Below are 22,301 nucleotides of genomic sequence, written 5' to 3' on the forward strand. Positions count from 1 at the left end.
TAGGAGAAGGAATTAGAAACTGTATTGAAAGCTATAGTAGGTGCATCAGTTGTTTTAGCTATTGTTTCTTATGTAGGGCTCCAAATTCAAAGATACTCATTAAATTGAGTATATGGCAATAACAGACGAAGTGTTAATGGGGCAGCAGTGGAGTGTGTCAGGAAAATGAAGAGACCCTAAGGGGCTCACCATGCTGTTTATGATCAGCTAAATTCAGCAGCGTTACCATAAATCCTCTAAAAGATACTGTACTAGACTTCTTATATATTCCTTCTCAGTAAAGGTAATATTCGAAGAGCTTAGAAGCTGGGACTTAAACTAAGATAAAATACTCTTTCATAAACAAACAGTTTGCATATAAAATATAGTAAAAACACGCTTTGGTATTTCCCTATTGGTGGGGGGAGTTGCAAAAATAACAACAAACAGAAGACTCATAGTGCTTTAAAAATGATGAATTAATATAAATGGAAAGGTTCTGCCATTTCACTCAGGGGAAAGGCCTATTCACAAAAGAGTCAGCATTTACTTCATAAGTGCAATTACATTTTAAAGGCCTGGTCCCACAAACAATCAGTCAGATAAGTAGCTCAATTGAATATTCGGTATTACTCGTGAGAGCAAGGACTATTTATGAGATCCCTAAAGTCTTGACTCGGAGGATATTTTTAAAACATCATTTTGGGGTAGAAAATTAACCCTAGCATTTAGCTATATTTTGTTAAAAAATACAAATACTGTTAATTTCAACATTTTTGTTTACTGCATTAAGAAAAAGAGGTTTAAAATCTCTTACGTATAACAATGCCTTGAGGATGACTTGACTCAGCCTTTACACATTGACCTCAGTGAGAGTCTTCTCTAAGTAAAGGCCGAGTAATATATGCAGGATTCAGCCTAATATGGCTATTTTTTTAAACTGATGTAGTGCTATGCTGAGAATGACAATACCATGCCATATGACTCCAGTTATATTCTCAACTCATGGTAAAAATTATATTTATACAATAAATTCAGTATTGAAACTCGGTGAAATGGCTGGTATTGTCTACTTTTTTATTTTTGTTTATATAGGAAATGCATATTTCTCATTTACAACTTTTGATCAGGCGTTACAGAGTTTATGCTGTGAATTAATTTCCCTTTTTGTCGTGCCTCCACTTCAGCACCAAGGCTAGCGACTGTAACCATAGCAGTGTAAAGGCAACCCCCTTATGACATCCATTATTCATTACTACTGACAACTCAAGCAGAAAGCAGACAGCTAAACTTTGACTTCTGCAGCAAAATTTAACGTATGAGTATTCACTTTCTCTCTTTCACTCTCAGTCTCCCTCATAAGCAAAAACTGATCCCCAAAAGGGTTTTCTTTCCATTACAAATATAAATAATTATTCACCTGATCAATAAAACAAAATTCACTGCTTGCTTTTAAAAACACAACCAGTTTTCCCCCTTTTTCTTAAAAATATGGCCTAATTTTCAAAGGCACTAAGCTCTCATGACTGCTGCTTAAGTCACTAACATCTTTGAAAATCAAACCACAGTTAAATTTAGTTCTCATGAAGCTAATGGGCTCATAACACTGACTTTTGTGTACTTGGCCACACATTTTCAAGCCTTATTTCTAAGTGAGTATCTATATTTGCATGTGCAGTTACTTTAACTGTGTGTGCAGAGCAAGTATTTGCATGCGGAAATAATTATTCGAGTACACGCCTAGATGCCAGCATGGTGAATTCTCATACAAGTGTAGGTGGGCAATTGTGCATGGCAATTTTGAAAACTTGCCACATACATTTTTAATGCTCTCTGATCCTGAACTGAACACTCATTCCAGTGACATAGGTTGCTTGTGAAAAAGTAAGGGTAGAATGTGTCCTCTAGTGCAGTTACTATCTGTACTGCCTAGCTCCTAAGAAAGGAATGTTTAAGGATAGACTAAGTGACTTGGCCTCTGAGATGTGATAACCTAAGAATGGTGAAAACACCTGGACTTGATATCTATTATTACAAGCAAGACTTTTTTTTAATAGTGGCACAAGCCCCAGGGCTCAATGTGCCTTGAAAACCTCCCATGAAAGGGCCACATCCTGATTAATGCTGATGAGCTGCAATTCCCACTGAAGTCAATAGGAGCTGCAAGTGTTCATTACTCATCAAAAGAAAAGAAGGAAGGAAACAAAACAATAAACAGAATATGTTCAGTAGAACACAGATCTCATCTGGATCCCTGCTATACCTGAGTGGGTTGTGTGCCTCCTTTCAGTGTAGACAAGTAACTCGGCTATAGCAGTCACTTGGCTTGTTTATTGTAGTAATTTTCATTTGCTTAATATTTATTATGAGGAAAGGTGAAATAATTGAAACCATTTCCAATAAGATAGGTAATTAAAAAGAACCGATAGGTTTAATACTAATATACACACGGTATTTGTGATTACAAGTAGACTTTAGAAGAGGACAGCTTATATACATTTACAGATACCAAAATCCAAACTCTTTGATTACTCAGCCACTGCCTGAATCAAAACACAGTGGCCAATCCTACTCTTGCTGACATCAGTGATTGCCTGTCACTTCAGCAGACACAGGATCAAGCCCAGAGATTTCACTTCTGGAAACAAACATAACGATACTTTACATAAGAAGTGGCAAGGAGTCAGATGCCTTATTGTTCAGTCAGAATGTGATGGACTGAATCCATTTGCAAAACAAAGTATTTATTTAGAGTAGAAACAGTAACTTTAACTGAATTGCTGGGGTCCTATCCGCCCACAGAAGCAACACACTTCTAGCTGTCGATGAGTATAAAAGCTGGTGAGTCTTTACATTGCAGCTTATCTACATTTTACCATCAATAAATAGTGCTACTGCCAATCCTATTTTGAGGCAAATCTAGGCCTCAGCCTCACACAGCACAACACAGAAAAAGGACAATTAAAATGGACAATCTGAAATGGGAGGAATTAACACAAGGAATGCCCTTTTTCTGAGAAAGGTGACATCCAATGGTGACATTTAGTGCCCTCTGAAATTCTGAGACTGTCAACATTAAAAGCAGACAGTGCATCAGCTTCCTTGCACATACTGAATGGAGTGTTTTCTTGATGTCAAGCTTAGCTTGGGTATGATTAATGGTTCAAAGAATCAGTTGCTGCCAAACAAGGATTTAAAATTAATGAGGAAACAATGTAACTGGCACTGAAGGGAGTTTTGGGGAAGGTTGCATGTATTTCACAAAGTAGGGGCACACTCTTGCCTTCTGAACGTGAGGCATGCTGGCAACATGGCTCAGGGGTTGCTCTGAAGCACTACTTGCGGCTGCTCCAAATGAGCAGCAAACCCTGCCACTAGCACTAGCACCTAATGTCAAAGGTAGCATGCCTGAAGGACAATCAGGGGTCTGGCATTATCCCAAAGTGGGCTGACCATAGTACCTATGGAGTGATGCCAGGTAGGTTCCCACCTGGCATTCAAAGGAGCACAAGGTCCATATTCTGCTCTGCTCTCACATGAGTGCACTGGGAGCAGTGGAGAGACAGGTTCACTACATTCTATCCCACCCACACAACACGGGCCAAAATTTTACCCTATATCCTGAAATCTAAGGTCCTGCGACACAGCTCTTTATGCCAGGGAAATGCTTTTAAAGGCAAAAGCTCTTGGTTTTAGAAGTGTTTTAAAATTGAAAAAAAAATTTACTCCGAGGTTCAGATTCACGTCTTCAGTGCAGCATTGCGCAAAGAGCCCAAGCAGAAGAAAACAAGCCAGAGTACTCAAAGGGAGACACCAATGATTCTCCCTTCTGGACGGATGCAGCTGTCCTCTGTGTCAGCCTAGATGGTACAATGATGGGATCTTCAAAAAATGCTGGTAGACTGATAGAAATTCACACAAAAACACACCAATAAACTGTTTACCAGAGTGTTAGGACATATCATTTTATAGTTTTACATTAACAATTTTAGCTCAAGTATTTTATTGAGAGTGCATGTGGCCAATGGGCATGCATTGCTGATGCCACTAAAAGGTGCCAGATTTTGGTTATAGCAATTTATACTCTGTGTGTACTGTACAAGTTAGGAATGAAATTATCTCCTTGGATAAAAGTACAGGGCTCCTTCTAACTTCTATGTGCCCTTATATGTTGATCCAAGGCAGAATGTTAGCTTTATAACTACAGTTAGATTTTATAGATGATCTACTGGAACTCCCATAATGAGTTATTTAACAGCCATGTACTCTTTTAAGCTAAATTAACAACTGAACTATGGTACCATGAAACGGATGGCATACCATCAAAAACAATAGACTTTCCTAAGCATCAGTGTTATCCTCAGTACAATACTAACATAATGGAAAACACGGTTTCTGCTCCAAGAAACTTACACTCTGCCAGAGACAATAGACCAAGTATATAGACAAATATTTATTACTAGGGCCCTACCAAACTCACAGTCCATTCTGGTCAATTTCACGGTCGTACGATTTTAAAAATCATAAATTTCACAGTGTCAGATATTTAAATCTGAAATTTCACAGTATTGTAACTGACCCAAAACAGGGTAATGGGAGGCAATACCATATCATGCCACCCTTATTTCTGCACTGCTGCTGGCAACCAGGGCTCCCAACCAGCAGCCGTGGAGCTTCCTGCAGCCAGGGAAGGTTCTCAGAGATGGGTGTAACCTGGCCTCGGGAGCAGCCTGTACAGGAGAAGAGGAAGTCCTGTCCCTCCCCAGCCCATCCAGGACTAGCAGCTGGAACCTGGTGCACACTCATCTCTGCCCCTCCCCGGTGCCAGACCCAGTGCTTGGTAGTTAAAGAGGCATTGGGGCTGGCTGTGTGTGGAGGGGGTGACCACAGTAACTCCTTACTAGTCGCCCACCTGTAAGGCCAGCCCGCCCTCCCCCAAATTGATGCCCCCCCCCCCATACAATGCCACCCTCATTCCTGTGCTGCTGCTGGCGGTGATGCTGCCTTCAGAGCTGGATTCCCAAACACCCAACTCTCTGAAATCTGGTCTCCCTTACAAGAGCCACATTTCACAGGGGAGATCAGATTTCACAGTCCATGATGCATTTTTCACTGACGTGAATTTGGTTGGGCTCGATATAGGACTTATTATTGTGCATATTTTTAAAGCACACACCACCATACTATCTGCGCACTGTTATGCCTCTGTATATTTGATTCACATTGTTAAGGTCTAAACATCAATGATGCTTTTTTTATATGTATATGTGCATAGAGAAAGTTAACAATAACCATTCTGCAATGTGCAATCCAGTTTCATAGGACAATAGTTTTTTGTTTTGTTTTGTTTTTTTAAATAGGCTACCCTGTTGAAATCCAGTCTGTGTTTTACTGCTGCCAGAACATCACAGGGAAGAAAAGGGATATGTTAGTGGTGATGATCCCTAGATACCTAACATATTATACCACCACCACAATAGCTATCATTCACCTTTTTCTGGTTACAAGTTACTGCAGTCCTTGACCAAGAGAAACTGCCATACCACACTTAATTCTGATGGGAATGCACTTTGAAAATGTAATATAGTACAAGACTATTTTACATGAATATACAGTATGTTAAGGTTCCCAGTGCTAACAGGCAAACAACATGCTACTAAATTAAATGCAGAAATGGTCAATATTAGGGTTTTCTGAAAATGTTCTGGATCTCATCTCCTTTAGTAGGGTTGTTCTACACATGGAAACCCTTGACTTGGTGAGATCTTCACCCCAACTCTGACCCCTTTACACTGTTTAAAGAGCTTTAAAAGCCCCAGCTCCAGCGGGGGGAGGATTCCTCTTGTTCAGGACTATGGTAGAGAGCAGTAAGGCTGCCCTGCAAGAACCCTCACTCTAGCTCTGGCACACAGGGCATGCTGGGGGAAGGTCTGCATTACTGCAAACTTCAGGGTAGTGCTACAGCTCACACAGCAGCCCAGTGAGGCTGCCATGAGTTCCGCAGGCCCTCAGTTACACTGAGGCCTTCTCCACCCTTGGATCAGGAGGGCACAAAGATGACAAAGACATCTACAAGCTCTTACAGGCACAGCAAAGAAGCTCACCCTTGATCTCCAACTCTGGAGAGTTTTACATTGCATTGTCCCAGAAGAGCATAGCTGATTCAGAATTCTTAAAGAATAGGTTGCCTGTGCTGTAACCAGGCCCCAAAGCATTAAGGGTCTTAACGATGATGGCCAGAATCTTGAATTAAAGTGAAATGGGTCTTTATGATGAACAACTAATAGCAAGAGATACTTCTAATAGGCTCCATGCTGCTCCCATTGAAGTCAATGGCAATTGGCACAATTCCCATTCAACTGGATTGGGAGCAGGACAGCACCCATAAACTCAGGTAAAATGCTTTTAAAGTCTCCCCTTTTGCTGTCAGTTTACCTGCAGATTGTAAATTAGCATCATTGTCCGTAGTTTAGATTGATCTTCTTCCTGTTGCTGATTATTGGAAGAGATATACAGATCTAAGCCTGAAATGAAGCAAAGCCAGCCCCCCCGCCCCCCAAGACAATTTTAACAATGTTAAATAGGACCTCTGATTTTGGCTGTGAATTTAAAATATTCAGCACTATCATTGAAGCAAAGAATATTTATTCCAGAAGCCCAAAGGATGTTGTTGCTTAAAATTTTCCGGTTGCTAATCAATAACCCCAACAGAAAAATTTAATCATGCAACATCATAGGATAGCTCAATAGTACAAAAGACAAAGAAGGAAATGCTCCTTATTCTCCATGATTAAGAAGCTTCAGGGAATATTAGCAACTAAGTGCAAAGACTTTTCGCTTGCCAGACAGCTGTATAAAAATATGTCTGAGTCACAGCGGCTATGGATCTTCAAGTGCAAAGTGGGTGACAGAGTCTAAATAGAAAAAGATCAGTAGGATTGTGTAAATGTTGCATTTACATCATTCGCAACAGTTGGACCAGCAGAAACAACAGTCTACAGGTAGTTCTCCAAGGGCTACTGTGTCAAATGAATGAGGAGGAGAACCAGGGACTCAGGTACCAAGGTGAAGAATAAGAGATAGAAAGACTAGCAGATGGAAAGGAAAAGGCAGAAGGTGTGGGGTGAAGGGATGGGGAAGATTATACATATCATGACATGTATTACATATAATATAAATCCCTAACATACAATTCATATTTACCACAACTTTTGACACAGCTTTCAGTGGAGAGCTAAGAGCTTGGTACTTCTTGATAAGATATTTAAGTATTTTCTGTTCTGCTTCCTTAAGGAGCTCTGTATTATAATCTCTAAAATATATTTCAATTCTATACTATACAAGTCTTAATGTGTTTTTTTTTAAAAAGTGTTTCTATTTAAAACAAAAAAGTAATAACATGTGCTATACATTCTACAAAATGAAACACTGCAGAAAGGCTGAGAAAATAAATTAGTTAAAAAAAGCAAAGCCATCACTGCATCACTAGGTCTCATGAAAACAGCAGTAGATCTTTAAACAGTAACATCTGAAAAGACATTTGAGGAAATGGGAAGAAAATTTCCTCCTTTATTTTGCTGATATCCAGTCGAAACAGAAAAATCAAGAAAAAACATATGACAAAAATTTTGCCTTAATTAACTTAAATAACTCTTCTTAATCACAAAATTTTGTTCAGAAAAGATTGCTACCATAAGGTAAAACAGGTTGCAGGCTGCAGTCCTTTATGTAAAAGCAAATGTCAAAAGAAAAGCTCTGATATTTGGTTGTAGGCTCCCACTTTTCACATAGGCATTTCCTAAATCCATGTTTGATGAGCTTCCCCAGCTATAAATTCTGTAAATTCCCTCTGGAGCAGTACAGAGTGTGCTTCATGAAAATGTCATCTGCCAGTGCTGCAATTACTCACACTCCAGCAATCATGTGCACAATGCAGAATGGGTCGAATTCAGGTGAGAACGAGAACCAGCAATCAAGCCTCTGGAATTGAGAACAAAGCCATTTTCTTTCATTTGCCATCAACACAACCATCAAGGCCTTAATTACAAGGCAAGTGTCAAGCCTGGCTGCTGAAAGGCTTATTATTATACAGCTCAGCTTCAAATCAGTTTTGTATTGATGAACTGCAAAAATGAGGAAGCCAGTTTAGCCCCATAAGAAAAAAAAATAGGGACTAAATGATTAGATGATTGGCAGGGAAAAACAGAGACATTTAAAATATATATATTAAATGTGGGGGGGGGGGGGGGAGAAACACGACAAAATACCTGAAATCTATAAATACATTTCCCAATATAACAGAAAATCTGTGTAATCCAAGATTTAAAGTACATTTGCTTTTATTGATATCATTGTAGCACTCATAAAATGCACTGCCGAAAGGCTCCCATTCTGTCTTAAGGTGATGGAATATTTTCCTATGATTATTCTCAGTCTTATATTTAACTGTATGTGTATATTAGACAGAGAGAGAGAGAGAGAGAGAGAGTCTCTCTCTCTCTCTCTCTCACACACACACACACACACACACACACACACACACACACACAGATAAGATTAGGTATAGCCACATGCCCTTGCACAATTCTCCTACTAGCACTAGATTAGTCCCCATCTTTATGAGATAATTGAACACTAAAACAGAAGTTCCAAAAATACCCCTTACATTTTCTAAGCAAAAGGCATAGTTTGTGGTGATTCAACTGAAATATCAACGATCAGCTACAGAGTAGTTTAAAAAAAAATCAAAAGTCCTATTTTTCACCACTTTCTATAACAATAATTATCACCATAATACATAACATACTATTACAGCAAGGTCTGATTTTTGGAACAGCTGTGTATGCAGCATTAGCATTAGACTAACCACTGGATCCCATTCTGATCTTTTGCCCAAGCCTTGACTTATTCTGTGCATGTCCTATGTGACTGGAGGAATATGTGCTCAGCCTAGTGGTCTGCCCTTTCGATATCTAAGACGAATGGCCACATTAGCAGCAAGTAAGAAAGCTGAACAGGTCAGCGAACATTTTACTATCATTTGTATGTATCAACCTGGTGGAAACACTTAATCTGGTGACAGTCCAAAGTCCTTACTCTGAACCCTGCATTATGTTGATATACATCAGATGACTCGGTTATATATTTTCTTTCTTGTAGCCATCTCACCACTTTCTGCAAGTTGACGATTAAGTGGCCCATGTTCCAGCAGGATATTAAAGTGTTTGAAATCAACAAAATGGGAAGACATAGATCAAAACAAAAAGTTATGAGGTGATGCTGTTGATAGTCAAATGATTATTTTGTTGCTTTATATATTGTAATGTGGTGGTCTGATCTGAATCATGTACTGTACATACGCATTACCTACAGCAAAAACTTCATACAAAATCAAACGTTCAAAAGTTGGGAAATCAGCGAATTATGTTACCTATTGACAACGGCTCAAGATATTTCAAGGAAAGACAAAAGAATGAGAATTCAATAGCATTATTATAAAATTACATTTTAAAAGTGAAGGGGGTGATTTTTTCCAAAAAACAAAAGGGCATTTAGGCTCCTAGGACCAGATTTTTAAAGGTTTTTAGGTGCCTACTAATGTAGATGGCTGCCTAGTGCGGTGGTCCCCAAACTGTGGGGAGCAACCCCAAGGAGAGCATGGAAGGATGCTCAGGAGGGCCAGGGCACCACAGGCCAGCCCCACTGGGGGTGGGGAGGAGGCACGGGCCAGCCCCACTCCACCCACTGCTCTGCTGCAGCCCCAGCTCCTGGATGAGGCTCCACTCCCGACCCCGGCCTTGGCCCCCGACTGTGGCCCCTAATCCCAGCCCCACCCCCAGCCACGGCTCCACTCCTGGCCTTGGCCCTAGCCCTAGTCCAGCCCTCAGCCATGGCTCCACTCCTGACTGCAGACCTGCCACCAGCTGCAGCCCCAGCCTCGTCCCCCTTATCGCTCTGTGCCACACCCTAGAACCACAGCCCCACTTCTGGCCCTGACTCCGGGGGTATGGCATGGACAGCGGTAAGGCGGGGTGCAACTGTGAAAAGTTTGGGGACCACTGGTCTAGTGGGATTTTCAGATGCCCCTAAATGCCAAATGTCCATTAATTTGAATAAGAGTTAAGCACCTATGTGTTTTCAAAAATCCCACTAGGCACATATCTGCATCTCTGGGCACCTAAATACTTAAAATTCTGGCCCCTACTGAAATTCAATGAGAGTTGGGTATCTACCTCCACTGTCCATCAACCCTTAACCAGGGGGTAGGGCTACTCAGGGAGAACCGGGGTTTAAAAAAGCTCACTCCTATGTGACCAGAGGATCTAGTGAGCAGGAGCAGCTAACAAGGGAGTTTGCGAGGGAATTTAGAGAGGAACTGCGGGGGAGGGGCTAGATACATCTGAAGAATGATAATTAAGTGTAAGGCAATAAACATGCCCTGATTAAAAAAAACAATAAAAGAAAGAGCAGCAGGAATAAAAAGAGAATGCAAGCAGAATTCCAGCAACGGAGTGGGGGCTACCCACTTTATTGCACTGAATGCAGCATGTACAATTACCTGCCTTATGGGTGGGTGTCATACATGTGCATTCAGTGCAAAGAGCTCCTGGCCCTTAGAGTCCGTGTACTTTGAAGACCAGAGTGGCTGAATTGGAGGAGCTAAGGGAGACAGAGAGATACACAGACAAGACTTTCTGGGACACAGTAGAGTAGTCCTATCCCAAGTCTGACAGCCTCCTATGCTGATGAGAAAGATGAAAGTCTCAGGGAAGGAGAACATCCAGCTGCAGCTGAGGGAAACAATTCCATAGATGGGACCCTCCTTCCAGATGATGTCATGGTATCCTCTCACACTGAGGATAGCTCTCTGGGGTAGGGAACTCCAGTTATTAGGAAGAGACAGGTAATAGTTATGGGGTATTTGATCATTAGAAACATAGACAGCTAGGTTTGCGATGACCAAGACAAATGCATGGTGACTTGAAGGGCAAAGGGGTCCAGGAGAGCTGGCTGTATTTTAAAGAATCCTTATTGAGGTTGCAGGAACAAACCATCCCGATGTCTAGAAAGAATAGTAAATATGGCAGGCAACCAGCTTGGCTTAACAGTGAAATCCTTGCTGACCTTAAACACAAAAAGGAAGCTTACAAGAAGTGGAAGATTGGACAAATGACCAGGGAGGAGTATAAAGATATCGCTCAGGCATGCAAGAGTGAAATCAGGAAGGCCAAATCGCACTTGGAGTTGCAGCTAGCAGGAAATGTTAAGAGTAACAAGAAGGGTTTCTTCAGGTATGTTAGCAACATGAAGAAAGTCAAGGAAAGTGTGGGCCCCTGACTGAATGAGGGAAGCTACCTAGTGACAGAGGATGTGGAAAAAGCTAATGTACTCAATGCTTTTTTTGCCTCTGTCTTCACAAACAAGGTCAGCTCTCAGACTGCTGGACTGGGCAGCACAGTACATGGAGGAGGTGACCAGCCCTCCATGGAGAAAGAAGTGGTTCGGGACTATTTAGAAAAACTGGATGAGCACAAATCCATGGGGCCGGATGCACTGCATCCAAGGGTGCTAAAGGAGTTGGCGGATGTGATTGCAGAGCCATTAGCCATTATCTTTGAAAACTCATGGCGATCGGGGGAGGTCCCGGATGACTGGAAAAAGGCTAATGTAGTGCCCATCTTTAAAAAAGGGAAGAAAGAGGATCCGGGGAACTACAGGCCAGTCAGCCTCACCTCAGTCCCTGGAAAAATCATGGAGCAGGTCCTCAAGGAATCAATTCTAAAGCACTTAGAGGAGAGGAAAGTGATCAGGAACAGTCAGCATGGATTCACAAAGGGGAAGTCGTGCCTGACTAACCTAATTGCCTTCTATGATGAGATAACTGGCTCTGTGGATGAGGGGAAAGCAGTGGATGTGTTATTCCTTGACTTTAGCAAAGCTTTTGATATGGTCTCCCACAGTATTCTTGCCGCCAAGTTAAAGAAGTATGGGCTGGATGAATGGACTGTAAGGTGGATAGAAAGCTGGCTAGATCATCGGGCTCAATGGGTAGTGATCAATGGCTCCATGTCTAGTTGGCAGCCGGTTTCAAGCGGAGTGCCCCAAGGGTCGGTCCTGGGGCCGGTTTTGTTTAATGTCTTTATTAATGATCTGGAGGATAGTGTGGACTGCACTCTCAGCAAGTTTGCAGATGACACTAAACTGGGAGGTATGGTAGATACACTGGACGGTAGGGATCGGATACAGAGGACCTAGACAAATTAGAGGATTGGGCCAAAAAAAACCTGATGAGATTCAACAAGGACAAGTGCAGAGTCCTGCACTTAGGACGGAAGAATCCTATGCACTGCTACAGACTAGGGACCGAATGGCTAGGTAGCAGTTCTGCAGAAAAGGACCTAGGGGTCACAGTGGACGAGAAGCTGGATATGAGTCAACAGTGTGCTCTTGTTGCCAAGAAGGCTAACAGCATTTTGGGCTGTATAAGTAGGGGCATTGCCAGCAGATCGAGGAACGTGATCGTTCCCCTTTATTCGACATTGGTGAGGACTCATCTGGAGTAATGTGTCCAGTTTTGGGCCCCACACTACAAGAAGGATGTGGAAAAATTGGAAAGAGTCCAGCAGAGGGCAACAATAATGATTGGGATCTGGAGCACATGACTTATGAGGAGAGACTGAGGGAACTGGGATTGTTTAGTCTCCAGAAGAGAAGAATGAGGGGGAATTTGATAGCTGCTTTCAGTTACCTGAAGGGATGTTCCAAAGAGGATGGAGCTCGGCTGTTCTCAGTGGTGGCAGATGACAGAACAAGGAGCAATGGTCTCAAGTTGCAGTGGGGGAGGTTTAGGTTGGATATTAGGAAACACTATTTCACGAGGAGGGTGGTGAAGCACTGGAATGCATTACCTAGGGAGGTGGTGGAATCTCCTTCCTTGGAGGTTTTTAAGGCCCGGCTTGACAAATCCCTGGCTTGGATGATTTAGTTGGGAATTGGTCCTGCTTTGAGCAGTGGGTTGGACTAGATGACCTCCTGAGGTCCCTTCCAACCCTGATATTCTATGATTCTATGACTTGCCTGATGTGTGCGAAGGTTGCAGATCTTTTGAGACATCAAGACAGATTTATGTGTAGTAGTAGGAAGGAGCCGGTGGTCGTAATACATGTAGGTACCAATGACATAGGGAAGGGTAGGGGAGAGAAGTCCTGAAGGCCAAATTTAGGCTGCTGGTAAGAGATTGAAGTCCAGGACCTCTAAGGTAGCATTCTCTGAAATGCTTCTAGTTCCACACACTAGGCCAGTTAGACAGGCAGAACTGCAGGGTCTTAATGCATGGATGAGACAATGGTGTAGGGAGGAGGGGTTTAGATTTATTAGGAACTGGGGAATCTTTTGGGAAAGAGGAAGCCTATACAGGAAGGATGGGCTCCACCTAAACCAAAATGGAACCAGATTGCTGGCACTGAAAATTAAGAAGGTTGTAGAGCAGTGCGGAGGAGCAGGTGGTTCAGACAGAGACATCCTTTGAGGTGTGTGTGGGGAGCTCTATTAACGAAGATTCTCTATGTCCTAGTAAGGAGGAGAGGATGGAAGATAATAAAATATGGGTAGGATCTGATGAGAAACAGTTAAATGAAGAAGAGTCCCATTCAATTAAATCACATACTGGAAGACAGCTAAAAAAGTGACAATTTTTAAGTGCTTATACACAAATACTAGAAATCTAAATACTAAGATGGTTGACTTGAGTGCCGTGTATTAAATGAGGATATTGATATAATAGGCATCACAGAAACTTGGTGGAATGAGATAATCAATGGGACTTGGTAATACCAGGGTACAAAATGCATCAGAAGGGCAGAATTGGTCATACTGATGAGGAAGTGGCACTATATATGAGAGAAAGCATAGAGTCAAATGAACTAAAAATCTTAAGTGAACCAAACTGTACCATAGAATCTCTATGGATAGTAATTCCATGTTTGAATAATAAGAATATACCAGTAGGGATATACTACCGACCACCTGACCAGGATGATAGTGCCTGTGAAATGCACTCAGGGAGATTCAAGAGGCTATAATAATAAAAAACTCAATAATAATAATGCGGGATTTCAACTATCCCCATATTGACTGTGTACATGTCACCACAGGATGGGATGCAGAGATAACATTTCTTGACACCTTAAATGACTACTTCTTGGAGCAGCTAGTCCTGGAACCCACAATAGGAGAGGAAATTCTTGATTTAGTCCTAAGTGGAGCACAGAATCTGGTCCAAGAGGGGAATATAGTGGAATCGCTTGGTAATAGTGACCATAATATAATTAAATTTAAGATCCCTCTGGAAGGGAAAACACCACAACAACCCAACACGATAGCATTTAATTTCAGAAAGGGGAATTACACAAAAATGAGGAAGTTAGTTAAACAGAAATTAAAAGATATAGTGCCAAAAGTGAAATCCCTGCAAGCTGCATGGAAACTTTTTAAAGACACAATAATAGAGGCTCAATTTAAATGTATAACCCAAATTAAAAAAACATAGTAAGAGGACCAAAAAAGTGCCAATGTGCAAAGGAAGCAGTCAGAGGCAAACAGGAATCCTTTAAAAAGTGGAAGTTAAATCCTATTGAGGAAAATAGAAAGGAGCATAAACTATGGCAAAGGAAGTATAAAATATAATTAGGAAGGCCAAAAAAGAATTTGAAGAATAGCTAGCCAAAGACTCAAAAAGTAACAGCAGAAAAAATGTTAAGTACAGCAGAAGCAGGAAGCCTGCTAAATAACCAGTGGGGCCACTGGATGATCGAGATGCTAAAGGAGCACTCAAGGTCAATACGGTCATTGCGGAGAAACTAAATGAATTCTTTGCATCAGTCTTCATGGCCGAGTATGAAAGTGAGCTTCCCAAACCTGAGCCATTCTCTTTAGGTGACAAATCTGAGAAACTGTCCCAGATTGAGGTGTCAGTAGAAGAGGTTTTGGAACAAATCGATAGAGTCCTGCATGGATACAAATTTATACCTGTGGATGCAGATATCCGCAGAACCACAGGGCTCTCCCGGGAACTGCAGTGGCGAAAGGAGCAGAACATGGGGCCGCCACTTCCAGGAGCCAGCGCCCCATGCCAGCAGCTTCTCTAGCATGGCTATACTGCCCCAAGCCCCGCCCACTAGGGCGGGCACCAGGCTCACAGCAGCTGTCTCTGGTCGTGCTCTTGTGTTCAAGTGGCACACATGCCCCCAGACTGGGGATGCAGACAGCCGCATGGAAGGGTCAGGGGCAGCATAGTTGAACATGATTTGTTGGGGAAGAGTCAATATGTTTTTTGTAGATGGCAATCATGTCTCACCAATCTACTAGAATTCTTTGAGGGGGGTCAACAAGCATGTGGACAAGTGTGATTCAGTGGACATAGTGTACTTAGATTTTCAGAAAGCCTTTGACAAGGTCCCTCACCAAAGGCTCTTAAGCAAAGTAAGCAGTCATGGGATAAGAGGAATAAGAGGGAAGGTCCACTCATGGATCAATAGCTGGTTAAAAGATGGGAGACAAAGGGTATGTCTACACTACGAAATTAGTTCGAATTTATAGAAGCCGGTTTTATTGAAATCGGTTGTATACAGCCGATTGTGTGTGTCCACACAATAAAATGCTCTAGGTGCTCTAGTCGGCGGACCGCGTCCACAGTACAAGGCTAGCGTCGACTTCCGGAGCATTGCACTATGGGTAGCTATCCCACAGCTATCCCACAGTTCCCGCAGTCTCCGCCGCCCCTTTGAATTCTGGGTTGAGATCCCAATGCCCGGATGATGCAAAACAGTGTCGCGGGCGGTTCTGGGTACATGTCGTCAGGCCCCTCCCTCCCCCGTCACAGCAACGGCAGACAATAGATTCGCGCCTTTTTACCTGGGTTACCTGTGCAGACAACATGGTGCCCGCTCAGCTCAGCTGAGCTCACCGTCACCATATGTCCTCTGGGTGCCGGCAGACGTGGGACTGCATTGCTACACAGCAGCAGCTGCTAACTGCCTTTTGGCGGTAGACGGTGCAGTAGACTGGTAGCCTTCATTGGCGATCTGGGTGCTGGCAGCCGTGGAGCTTGCCTTTTGGCAGTAAATGGTGTATTACGACTGTTAGCCGTCCTATTACAAGTCGGGTCATCGTACGTTAGCAGAGTCTTTCCTGAGCAGCCGATTGTGCAATAGGCCTGAAGACCATCGTCATACACCGCCCCGTATTTGCTGCCAAGCACCCAGAAAGAGCCCCGTATTTGCTGCCAAGCACCCAGAAAGATGCCGAGGGCTATCAGTCACGCTGCACCGTCGTCTTAAGATGTAAAAAATAGATTTGCTCTGTATTCATTTGCTTCCCCCTCCCTCCGTCAAATCAATGGCCTGCTAAACCCAGGGTTTTCAGTTTAATCTTTGGGGGGGACCATTCTGTGTGACAGTTGTTTGTGTCTCTCCCTGATGCACAGCCACCGTTCTTGATTTTAATTCCCTGTGCCTGTACGCCATGTCGTCACTCGGCCCCCCTCCCTCCTTCCCCTAGTCCGTCAGATGCTACGTTTGCGCCACAGCTCAGAGAGCCGAGAAGCGGTTCGTGCCTTTTCTTTGAATTCTGGGTTGAGATCCCAATGCCCGGATGATGCAAAACAGTGTCGCGGGCGGTTCTGGGTACATGTCGTCAGGCCCCTCCCCCCTCGTCACAGCAACGGCAGACAATAGATTCGCACCTTTTTACCTGGGTTACCTGTGCAGACAACATACCACGGCAAGCATGGAGCCCGCTCAGCTCAGCTGAGCTCACCGTCACCATATGTCCTCTGGGTGCCGGCAGACGTGGGACTGCATTGCTACACAGCAGCAGCTGCTAACTGCCTTTTGGCGGTAGACGGTGTAGCATGAGTGATAGTCGTGGGGCTGGCAGCCGTAGGGCTGCATTGCACCAGCCCCTTGCAGGCGATGGTATATTATGACTGGTACCCATCGTCGTCATACTGGTATGGCTGTCAATCATGGCCACCTGGGCAGACATGCTACTGTTTTGATGATGATGGTTACCAGTCGTAATATACTATTTTCTGCCAATTGCCCAGTATTGTCTGCTAAGCACCCAGAAGAGGCCGAGGGCGATGCTGGGTGCTGGCGGACGTGGGGCTGGCAGACGTGGGGCTGCATTGCTACACAGCAGCAGCCCCTTGCCTTTTTGCAGATGATGGTATTTTATGATTGGTAACCGTCATCATCGTACTGGAGAGGCTATCACTCATGCCACCTTAAGATGTAAAAAATAGATTTGTTCTGTATTCATTTGCTTCCCCTTCCTCCGTGAAATCAATGGCCTGCTAAGCCCAGGGTTTCCAGTTTAATCTTTGGGGGGACCATTCTGTGTGACAGTTGTTTGTGTTTCTCCCTGTTCCTGTACCTGTACGCCATGTCGTCACTCGGCCCTCCCTCCCCCCTGCCCTCCCTCCTTCTCCTGGTCCATCAGATACTACTTTCGCGCCTTTTTTCTGACCAGGCGCCATAGCTAGCACTGGGATCATGGAGCCCGCTCAGATCACCGCGGCAATTATGAGCACTATGAACACCACGCGCATTGTCCTGGAGTATATGCAGAGCCAGGACATGCCAAGGCGAAACCCGGACCAGACGAGGAGGCGATTGCAGCGCGGCGATGAGAGTGATGAGGAAATTGACATGGACATAGACCTCTCACAAGGCACAGGCCCCAGCAATGTGGAAATCATGGTGTCACTGGGGCAGGTTCATGCCGTGGAACGCCGATTCTGGGCCCGGGAAACAAGCACAGACTGGTGGGACCGCATCGTGCTGCAGGTATGGGACGATTCCCAGTGGCTGCGAAACTTTCGCATGCGTAAGGACACTTTCATGGAACTTTGTGACTTGCTTTCCCCTGCCCTGAAACGCCAGGATACCAAGATGAGAGCAGCCCTCACAGTTGAGAAGCGAGTGGCGATAGCCCTGTGGAAGCTTGCAACGCCAGACAGCTACCGGTCAGTCGGGAATCAATTTGGAGTGGGCAAATCTACGGTGGGGGCTGCTGTGATCCAATTTGCCAGGGCAATGAAAGACCTGGTGATAGCAAGGGTAGTGACTCTGGGCAACGTGCAGTCAATAGTGGATGGTTTTGCTGAAATGGGATTCCCAAACTGTGGTGGGGCCATAGACGGAACCCATATCCCTATCTTGTCACCGGAGCACCAAGCCACCGACTACGTAAACCGCAAGGGGTACTTTTCAATGCTGCTGCAAGCCCTGGTGGATCACAAGGGACGTTTCACCAACATCAACGTGGGATGGCTGGGAAAGGTACATGATGCTCGCGTCTTCAGGAACTCTGCTCTGTTTCGAAAGCTGGAGGAAGGGACTTTCTTCCCGGACCAGAAAGTGACCATTGGTGATGTTGAAATGCCTATCGTGATCCTTGGGGACCCAGCCTACCCCTTAATGCCATGGCTCATGAAGCCGTACACAGGCAGCCTGGACAGGAGTCAGGACCTGTTCAACTACAGGCTGAGCAAGTGCCGAATGGTGGTGGAATGTGCATTTGGACATTTAAAAGCACGCTGGAGCAGCTTACTGACTCGCTCAGACCTCAGCGAAAAGAATATCCCCATTGTTATTGCTGCTTGCTGTGTGCTCCATAATATCTGTGAGAGTAAGGAGGAGACCTTTATGGCGGGGTGGGAGGTTGAGGCAACTCGCCTGGCCGCTGATTACGCGCAGCCAGACACCAGGGCGGTTAGAGGAGCACAGCAGGGCGCGGTGCGCATCAGAGAAGCTTTGAAAACGAGTTTTGTGACTGGCCAGGCTACTGTGTGAAACTTCTGTTTGTTTCTCCTTGATGAACACTCCAACACCCCCCTCCCGACCCGGTTCACTCTACTTCCCTGTAAACCAACCACCCCATCCCACCCTCCCCTCCCGCTTGCAGAGGCAATAAAGTCATTGTTTTTTCACATTCATGCATTCTTTATTAGTTCCTTACAGAGGTAGGGGGATAATTGACAAGGTAGCCTGGGATGGGTGGGGGAGGAGGGATGGAAAAGGACACACTGCATTTTAAAACTTTAACTCTTATTGAAGGCCAGCCTTCTGATGCTTGGGCGATCATCTGGGGTGGAGTGACTGGGTGGACGGAGGCCCCCCCACCGTGTTCTTGGGCGCCTTGGTGAGGAGGCTATGGAACTTGGGGAGGAGGGCTGTTGGTTACACAGGGGCTGTAGCGGCGGTCTCTGCTCCTGCTGCCTTTCCTGCAACTCAACCATACGCTTGAGCATATCAGTTTGATGCTCCAGCAGACGGAGCATTGCCTCTTGCCGTCTGTCTGCAAGCTGACGCCACCTATCGTCTTCAGCCCGCCACTTGCTCTGTTCATCCCGCGATTCAGCCCGCCACCTCTCCTCTCATTCATATTGGGCTTTTCTCATCTCCGACATTGACTGCCTCCACGCATTCTGCTGTGCTCTATCAGCGTGGACGGACATCTGCAGCTCCGTGAACATATCGTCCCTCGTCCTACGTTTTCTCTTTCTAATGTTCACGAGCCTCTGCGAAGGAGAAACATTTGCAGCTGGTGGAGGAGAAGGGAGAGGTGGTTAAAAAAGACACATTTTAGAGAACAATGGGTACACTCTTTCATTACAAGGTCGCATATTTCAGCTTGCAGGCAGCCATCGTAGGCCACAGTGTTTTGGCTTTTTTAACCTTCTTAACATGCGGGAAAGGTTGCAAACAGCAGCGCATTTCCCATATCAAGGATGAATTGGGTTGTCCATTTAAAATGGGGTTTCAATGTAAAAGGAGGGGGCTGCGGTTTCCCGGTTAACATGCAGCACAAACACAAGTAAACCACCACCACCCACACACACACACACGATTCTCTGGGATGATCACTTCACCCCTCCCCACACCGCGTGGTTAACAGCGGGGAACATTTCTGGTCAGAAGAGCAGGAACGGGCGCCTCTGAATGTCCCCTTAATAAAATCACCCCATTTCAACCAGGAGAGCTTTCTGGAGATGTCCCTGGAGGATTTCCGCTCCATCCCCATACACGTTAACAGACTTTTCCAGTAGATGTACTGGCCGCGATTGCCAGGGCAAAGTAATCATTAAACACGCTTGCTTTTTTTTTGTAATGTTTACAAATATTTACAAAGTTACACTCACCAGAGGTCTCCTGTGTGCCCTGAGGGTCTTGGGTGAGTTCGGGGGTTACTGGTTCCAGGTCCAGGGTCACAAACATATTCTGGCTGTTGGGGAAACCGGTTTCTCCGCTTCCTTGCTGCTGTGAGCTACCTACAGTACCTCCATCGTCATCTTCCTCGTTCCCCGAACCGTCTTCCCTGTGTGTTTCTCCAGTGAGAGAGTCATAGCACACGGTTGGGGTAGTGGTGGCTGCACCCGCTAGGATCGCATGCAGCTCCGCGTAGTAGCAGCAAGTTTGCGGCTCTGCCCCGGACCTTCCGTTTGCTTCTCTGGCTTTGTGGTAAGCTTGCCGTAGCTCCTTAATTTTCACGCGGCACTGCTGTGTGTCCCTGTTATGGCCTCGGTCCTTCATGGCCTTGGAGATCTTTTCTAAAATTTTCCATTTCTTTTACTGCTACGGAGTTCAGCTATCACTGCTTCATCTCCCCATATGGCGAGCAGAGCTCGTACCTCCCGTTCGGTCCATGCTGGAGCTCTTTTGCGATCCTGGGATGACTCCATCACGGTTACCTGTGCTGATGAGCTCTGCGTGGTCACCTGTGCTCTCCACGCTGGGCAAACAGGAAATGAAATTCAAACCTTCGCGGGTCTTTTCCTGTCTACCTGGTCAGTGCATCTGAGTTGAGAGTGCTGTCCAGAGCGGTCACAATGAAGCACTGTGGGATAGCTCCCAGAGGCCAATAACGTTGAATTCCGTCCACACTACCCCAATTCCGACCCGCAAAGGCCGGTTTTATCGCTAATCCCCTCGTCGGAGGTGGTGTAAAGAAACCGGTTTAAAGGACCCTTTAAATCGAAAGAAAGGGCTTCGTTGTGTGGACGTGTCCAGGCTTAATTCGGTTTAACGCTGCTAAAGTCGACCTAAACCCGTAGTGTAGACCAGGCCAAAGGGTAGGAATAAATGGTTAGTTTTCAGAATGGAGAGATGTAAATAGTGATGTCCCGCAGAGGTCTGTACTGGGACCAGTCTTATTCAACATATTCATAAATGATCTGGAAAAACGGGTAAAGACTGTGCAAGAAAATGGCAGATGAAATTTAGTTCTGCAAAGTAATGCACATTGGAAAACATAATCCCGACTATGCATACAAAACAATGGGAGCTAAATTAGTTGCTACCATTCAAGAAAGAGATCTTGGAGTCATTGTGGACAGTTCTCTGAAAACATCCATCCCATGTGCAGCAATCAAAAAAGCTAACAGAATGTTGGGAATCATTAGGAAAAGGATAGATAATACGACAGAAAATATATTGCTTCTATATAAATCCATGGTATGCTCACATCTTGAATACTACATGCAAATCTGGTCACCATATCTCAAAAAAGATATGTTAGAATTGGAAGAGGTACAGAGAATGGCAACAAAAATGATTAGGGGTATGGAAAAACTTCCATATGAGGAGAGATTAAAAAGACTGGGACCTTTCAGCTTGGAAAAGAGATGACTAAGGGGAGATATAATAGAAATCTATAAAATCTTGACTGGTGTGGAGAAAGTAAATAGGGAATTGTTATTTACTCCATCTCATAACACCAAGGACTAGGGGTCACCAAATGAAATTCATAGGCAGCAGGTTTAAAACAAACAAAAGGAAGTATTTTTTCCACACAATGCACAGTCAATCTGTAGAACTCTTTGCCAAGACCATAACAAGGTTCAAAAAAGAACTAGATAAGTTCATGGAAGTTAGGTACAATGGCTATTAGCCAGGATGGACAGCGATGCAAAACCATGCTATGAAGTGTCCCTCGCCTCTGTTTGCCATATGGTGGGAATGGGCAATGGGGATGGATCACTTGATGGATTACTAGTTCTTTTCATTCCTTCTGAATCACCTGGCATTGGCCATTGTCAGAAGACAGGATACTATGCTAGATGGATAATTGGTCTGACCCAGTATGGCCATTCTTACATTCTTATCTTCCAATTTATGCCTTTCAAATTCTGTATATGGATATGAATATGGCAGAACACTTCTGGCAGAGCTGATTTAGCCTTTCGTGATTAATACTAATATATATTGCCTTTCTTTCAAGGATTTGATACAAAACTACTCAAGATAGTAAAGTCCCAGGCA

General features: G+C 44.4%; 1 protein-coding gene across 5 annotated transcripts in view; it reads right to left on the minus strand.

The window, feature by feature from the left end:
• Positions 1-22,301, minus strand: part of MYT1L (myelin transcription factor 1 like) — a 384,470-nt gene that overhangs the window by 273,395 nt on the left and 88,774 nt on the right. The window lies entirely within an intron of this gene.

This window comes from Trachemys scripta, chromosome 3 (assembly GCF_013100865.1).
Source record: "Trachemys scripta elegans isolate TJP31775 chromosome 3, CAS_Tse_1.0, whole genome shotgun sequence".
Taxonomy (NCBI): Eukaryota; Metazoa; Chordata; order Testudines; family Emydidae; genus Trachemys; species Trachemys scripta.